Here is a 7,547-nt window from a genome sequence, read left to right on the forward strand (position 1 = left end):
CACCAGTTTACAATGATAGTTGTCACCATCGGTAAGCGCTCTGACTGCAACTTCAAATAGTCTGACCAGCTATGGAAGCTGTCACTCCCCTCACCACTAAAAAAGGGTGGCAAATCAATCTTCACTTTCACTCCTGATGCGCGGCTTCTGCTTCTCTCCAATTTGCACATGAGGGGATCCTCGTCTCCATACCACATTTTGTCTTCAACGCAACTCATTAATGCTATGTGCAAACTCTTCTCTTCGCATCAGCACGCCAGACTCGGCAAACGTGTCACCAACTAAGCTGACACTAGTAGCTAACACTATTTACTTCACACATAATAAAAATAAAAAAAAATATCTAGAAATAAATCAATTCATTCCGGACGCACCACCGCTGTCACCAATGTAGCCGACTGTTTGGAGTTCATTTGAGGTTACTTTATGTTGTGTAAATAATGATAGAAGGACACGGTCTTTGAGCACCAGTTGAATTTACTTTACTGAATCTCTCTCACACAATAGTGATGTGTCGTTCGTGAACGATCCGTTCATTTTGAACGAATCCTTACAAGGACTAGGGAGTAACGAGTCCTTTCAAAGAGTGATTCGTTCATTTTCTCGTGGCCGCGTATCGGGACCGTTGCATAGGCTTGTCCAAGTAAACAGAAATTATTCGTTCATATCCCGACTTGGTCTTCGGGTACGAGTCTTTGGATCATTTTTCACGTGACCTGCATAGGCTCTGTAGCTACACTCTTAAAACAAATGTGTTGTTAGCTGACACAATTTGTGTTATTATCAATCAGACACATATTGTTTTGTTTTCTACAAATAGTGTATTGTTTGAATTTACGATTGGATTCACAAAACATGTGTTAAAACATTGACCAATCACATCACTACTTCAACATCTTTGCGCGCCCAAAAAGAAAATTCAGTTTTGAAAGACGCACTGACACGACAGCGGAAGACTCAAGGTAAATGTATTTTTTACTTTACTTGAGTTTGCAAATATAAAAAGTAAATACCCTGGGATATTTATTTGATGATGAGAGGCTCGTTTTCTGTAGGTTGTGACTGTCATGCTGGTGTGCTGAATGGGAACCGTTATTTGAGTGTATCTAACATCAGAGCCGTAATGAGGCTCGGGCTAACATCTACTGTACTAGCTTGCACTGACAACCTTCAGTTGGTAGCTAACGTCGTTAGCTAATGTAAGCTAGTAGCTAGCTAGCTAAGGTAACTAACGTTAACGGTTCAAGTTAGCTAGCTAGTCAACCTGGATAAATTAATATGTGCAATTGGTTAGCATTTTGTATTCGCTATTGAAACATGGAGAGTGAAAGTGAACCTGGCTAGTAACAGCTTGCGTTTTCTTACGAAGGCTCTTTTAAGCACTTTACTCTTTTGTCATAGCTTTAGCTAGCCATTTTACATGTGGTGTTGGCTAGTTCGCGCCCGTATTAGTCTAGCTAACTATAACCATAGAGCATGTGCAACGCTTGTGGTGTACTGTAAATCAGTTTTTCCCCCCATCCTTTTTCTCTCGCAGCACAATAGGAAAAAATCTCACGGCAAACCAGCATGACATTTTATTTCTGTGTAATGAGTTGTTTGGTTGTGTAATGCCTTTTAAGTTTAGCTATTTTTTTGTTTTTTTCCCCCACAGACAAGGCACAATGGAATCGGGACAGAGCAATCGCATATGAACTAGAATGCATAGGAGTACTGTAATTGGTGATTGTATTGTCTGTTCCTCACCATAATTTTATTTTTCTGTTCAGCGCTACAAGAGAGTGATGGGCCTTTAATGGTTTAATTAAAACACAGTTTGGTAAGTTTCATTACTCAAATACGGCACTATCTATATATAATCTTACATTTTGACCCGTGCTATATGGTTTGATTATCTAGCAAAACAAATGGTAAGTGGTAGGAGGGGTTTTGTGTTATTTTACTGTAGTGAATAATGACTACAACCTTTTTGTCTTTTCTTTATCAGCAAATGGACGCTAACTAAAAAAAAATACTGGCATCGATCTACCTAGATGTCAGAAAGATCTGCAAGAAAGTTTATCACCTAAGCAATGCTAGGGAATTAATCAATGAAAGCAAATCTCAAGATGGCCTACCTTCTGCTGTAGATTTAGATCAATTCCTCAAGTATAATGCCGACTTCAATGAGTTTATTGATACAGACATCAAATAACTGGATAAATTCCAGTTATTTTTCCGGTCGGGCTCTGAGATAGCGGATGCAGAATTTGAACTGATATGTCCGGTAAGGCTGTGAGAATTAATGCAAGTAGTTGTTCCAAATTTTTCAAGTAATTGTGCAGTCCTGTTGATAATATTGTGTTTTATCAACAGGACTGCACAATAATGTTTGTTTGGGAATTTTAAACTGCACCAATGGCTAATACATTTTTGCTTTTGCTTGTGTTTTTCTCCGGCCTGCTCCCCTGCCAGGACAGACACAATCTCTACCTGTCCATGACAGGCTGGATGACAGTGGATTGGAGGCACTCAAATTACTAAAAAAAAAAAAAGCTCCAAACATACTCACAGAATATGAGGAATCTGGCACCTTATGCACAAAAAACAGGATGCTACTTGTGAGGGTTGCTGTCAGCAATCTTGTGGAGAGACAAGGATTGTAAGTTGACACTGTATTAAGTGTGAGATGCAAAAGTATTGATAATGGAGTGAAATTTGTTCTCATATCATACTTGAAATTAGTATTTTAGTCAGTAATTGTGAAGTGTGAGTATAACTGATGGCAATACATGTTACTAATTGAAAGGTTTAGATGCTCTAAAAAAACACTTCTGTGAAAAATTAGATAATGATATAAAGGGAAAGGTCTCAGTGCCTACTATACGATAATCAAATAGGCTACTTTTAAATCCCACGCTCCCACCATTACAAAACTAGAGTTATTGGTGGAAACCCTTTAAATGTCAGCTGTGTTTTTGCCAATTTACCACAAAAATAGTTTGAGTGGACTTCTGAACTCACCCATCCAGTGATGACAAGGTGCGTCTTGCCAAGAATGTTGTCACCCCGTTTTCTAAATTTGGTGTCAAAATCCAGGAACACAATGAAGCAGGGGCGGTTTTAGGCACGGGCGGCATTTTTTCATGTCACGTGGGGGGCGGGGTGCACGAGCATAAAAAAAAAAAAAATCTCTGCGCGGTTTTCTCTTATCGATCATTTCAGTTTGTGGGGAATTGGCATATTGGCGCGGTGCAAGTGATAAACTTGCCCTGGGCACACAATGTGCTAGAACCGCCATTGCAATGAAGGATATGTAAGTTAAAAAATAAAATAATGTTTACCTTCCCACCCCACATTTTACTGATGTACCAAATGTTAATGGTTTCAGAAATGAGGGCTATTGTATTGTTGGTATTATTGACTGACGCCTCATGTCCACTCTCTACCTTCAACCCATGCAAAGGAACACTACTATGATCCAGCCTCACACAGCGGCTTCATTGAAATGAAACTACGAAACCTTAGCAGGGATATGGAAGAAAGCCAGAGAAGGTATTGGCGGAAGAATAAATCAGGGGCCACTGTAACTCTGACTCTGACCTCGTCTGTGGCAAACACAGATGAGGACGTGACCTGAGGACCTTGGCAAAGAGAATTAAGCCCTCACCTGAAAACCTCTCAACAATCAAGCATGCAATGGACCAGACCTACACTCACAGAAGAATATGGATTACAACACAATCTCCAACATTAGCTGAGATATTTAATCAGTATCCGCGATTCATTGACATGCCACACCTGGTAATCAAATTCTTAGAGTTTATCTGTCCTTTAAAGCAACCCTGCATACTTCAGTAAATATAGCCTGTTAATTCAAATGAATAAATTGGATTGAATTTTTATCTTTGTACATCTTAGTTTGATTTAGACTTTGATAAACAGTTCGAGGGGAAGGTTGATCTTTTCCTTCGCAAATGGGAGACAAACATCATCCCTAAGCTAATGAAGGTTGCTGCGTTGGAGATGTCTGAGGATCTGGAAAATCCTTCAACCACCGGGAACAACAATGATGGTATGTTGGTTCGCATTCAAGAAGATGTGGGGAACATGCACTTATAACTTTTAAGTAGTGCTGTCAAACGATTAAAATATTTAATCGCGATTAATCACATTAATGTCATAGTTAACTCACGATTAATCACAATTAATCTCACATTTTTATCTATTCTAAATGTCCCTGATTTATTTTTGTCCCAAACTTTTTTCGATTTTTAATGCTCTTATCAACATAGAAAAGTGGTTCGGATTGCTTTGTGCAAATATTTTTTTTATTGAAAACAACATTGCAATCGCCTGACTTTGACGAGGGGGCAGAGAATTCGCATCAGCTGTGTGCTTGGCCATCAAGTGGTATTTCAGACTGGACGTGCTGCGATGATAGCTCAGTTTACAACGACAAAACACACAGATCACTGGTCTTGTCAATAGAACCATTTGGCAACTTTTTAAAAGCAAACTTTCCATTCAGAATCTTATTGGCATCCATTTCGGCATCTCGCGCTCGTCATCCACTCAAAACGTAACGTTAGCCTACTACCAGAGAATGTCTAATATCCGTAAACGGGCTCTGCTACTACTCTTTAGCCAGCTCGCAAGCCAAACGAGTGTTTGGCGTGCCTGTTGTTTTGTTTCCGGTCTAGCTAGATCCGGTGTGGTGTTGTAGTTTTTCTAACGTCGGTAGTTGTTGCAACAGCATGTGAAAAAAACTACAAAGTTTGCTAGGCCAAAAAGAGCGTTAATCGCGCGATAAAATAATTGACGCCGTTAATTTGGGTTTGCGTTAACGCCGTTAATAACGCGTTAAACTGACAGCACTACTTTTATGCAATGGATAATTACTTAAGCCAATTTAATTGTTCAAGATGACTTAACCTTAAGTAAGGGTAGATATCTAATTTGGAATCTACTATTTTCTTGTAGACTTGCTTTGCTTCAAAGCACTTCAGGTGCTCACGCATCTTCTTCCACCAACTGCATCAGGACGAGGGGCTGGATGGAGTCGCTGCAGTGTGAAATCAGCCATTTCCTACCTCATGGACTTTGTGCAAGTATGTTTGTGTCTTATGACTTTTTGGTTGCATCACTGTTCACTGAACCTCCTGATGTTGTGCCGTGGTCTCCTCCCCATGTTGGTTTACTAATGTAGTATTTCAAACGTTTTGTGTTACAGCCTGGAACAAGCATCTCATCATTGCTTGAGAATCCTGATTCATCTAGAGCCCACCAGCCTTGCATTGTGTGCATTGGACACCCAAGTGGAGCTGCCCAGCAGTATTTGATCGTCGCGAGAAGTGACAAGATTGCTGTGCCACTTGGAAATGAAGGGCTGACCTGTGCAATTGACAAGCTCTTCAAGATGTATTGGGTTTGCAATCTACCTCTTTGCAATCTATCAAAGTACCCTGTCCAATTGCAGTCTGTCTTCTCCTTCCTGGAGCATATTTATGAAATACCCCTTTCTGTTAACAAAAGATCCAAAGTTGTTGAGCTTATCTCCAAGCTCCAGGCTATATCATAAGTAAGCCATGTATGTGTGCCCAAAGTGCAAGCGTGTCATTGATGGAAATCTTGCCATTTTAAGCACGGTTCATGTTGCACACACAGTTAGCGTGTTTGGTCAGACATATAGAACAGGCAGTGTAGTCCCCCTTAAATATGATACAAGAGGTGAATGGCAGTTTGGTGAAATAATTCACATCCTTCCAGAATCTGACAAAGAATTATTAATGTTTGTCTGAATTTTATCAGTTCAGTTTTTTTGATGATCATTACTATGCTTATGTGTTTGAAGCGGTTAGCATTAATGACCTCGCAGATGTCAGACCATTGATGTCAAGTTTCAGGGGAGATATGGTTTACTTAAATCCTACAAGATTGTGTAAGTTTAAATGAATGTTATATTCTTAAAAAGTATTGATTGATTGTATGGAAATGTATTAATTGTATGGAAATGTATTGATTATATGGAAATGTTTTGATTATATGGAAATGTATTGATTGTATGGAAATTTATTGATTACCATGATTGTAAAATAAAGTAACATTTTGCTACATTGGGTGTATCATTATTATGAACATTTAGTAACACATTTATTAACACACTAATGTGTTTATATAGGGACCACACATATTGTGTTATATTTGACACAATTACTGTGTGAACATTTTAACATATATTATGTGTGTGCGTATTTAACACAGTAGATGTGTTAAAAGTAACACAATATGTGTGGTCCCTATATAGACACATTAGTGTGTTGGGAATTGACACAACTTGTGTTGATATTAACACATCTATTTTAAGAGTGTATGTAACCTGCGTTGTGTTTGTTCTTCAAGGACTGCAACCCTCAGGATGGACGAAGATGCTTTTTATTTCTGCACAATGGATCATCAAATATAAAGTTGTGGCATTACTTTGGTCTGCCTGCAGCAGTTATCTTTTATTCTGCTATATTAATAACTGTGTTCTAATTAATTCCTAATTACTAAAACATGCAATCTTCATCCAACATTGTATCACACAGAACAGCGCATATCACCCAGTAGACACTCCACTCTTGTGGTGAAAAAAGAGTACTGCATGTAGCATGCACAAAGACGTTACTGGCTAGTTATTCTAAAACGGGGAATGCTAGCCACGTCACCAGTACGATAACCTGTAATAAAAATTTTACCACACAAAATAGAACACTTCAAATCAAAACAACAAATTGATTTTGTTACCTGCACAATGGATCATGAAATATAAAGTTGTGGGCATTACTTTGGTCCGCCTAGACAAAATACATGGGAACATTACAACCGCCAATGTGCTTGAAAGTCAAACGAAAATAGAAAATAAAATACAATTCTACATCTCATTGAAATGTGATTTATATGATTGCTTATTGACAACACAAAATAGGCATTTAATTGGTATTTGAAATACAAATATATATGAAATTATTCTAAAGATTTTAATGCGAACACTTTTTGCCCAACCTACCTGCAGCAGTTATCTTTTCTTCTGCTGCAAGGCCGGATATGCTACTAACATGTGAACAATATTTCAAAATAAAAGTCTTGACCCAATGATGCAGGATTTAACAACCGCTAACAAGGACTGTATATACAACTCCGTTACATACACCCCCCTTAAATTCTGCTAAATTGGAGACCTACCGGAGAAGTACTAACAGACAAGAAAAGAGAGAAGGAAAGAAAAAGAGAAAATAATTTGACCAAGATGGCACTAAAAAGTATCACAAGCCGTCGATTAAACCAATCCTCCAACTAAGGAGTACTTAAAGAATGGAATGGCGCCTTACCCCAGACTGAAAGTAGACCCAAGAGATGCCTGTTACACCTCAAATTCTGCTATTCTATATCTGATACTCATCTCTAACTGTTTCTTAGTCAGGTCAGACTGACTGGAATGACATCTGTTACTACAATAAGAATGTCAAAATAAGCTCTTAACTAGAAAAAAAAGAGGTCACTGTGGACTCTGAAGTGTCAAGCAC

The 7,547-nt window shown here is 38.6% G+C and overlaps 1 pseudogene across 1 annotated transcript; it reads left to right on the forward strand.

Annotated features, from left to right (window-relative positions):
• Positions 1 to 3,466: 3,466 nt before the first annotated feature.
• On the forward strand, positions 3,467 to 6,058 carry LOC146288803 (uncharacterized; annotated as a pseudogene). The gene is made up of 4 exons (XR_014755203.1): positions 3,467 to 3,783; positions 3,901 to 4,054; positions 4,963 to 5,090; positions 5,213 to 6,058. The product of XR_014755203.1 is annotated as an uncharacterized LOC146288803 (transcript).
• The last annotated feature ends 1,489 nt before the right edge of the window (positions 6,059 to 7,547 follow it).

The sequence above is a fragment of the Hypomesus nipponensis genome, chromosome 5 (assembly GCF_054491055.1).
Source record: "Hypomesus nipponensis isolate SF chromosome 5, ASM5449105v1, whole genome shotgun sequence".
Taxonomy (NCBI): Eukaryota; Metazoa; Chordata; class Actinopteri; order Osmeriformes; family Osmeridae; genus Hypomesus; species Hypomesus nipponensis.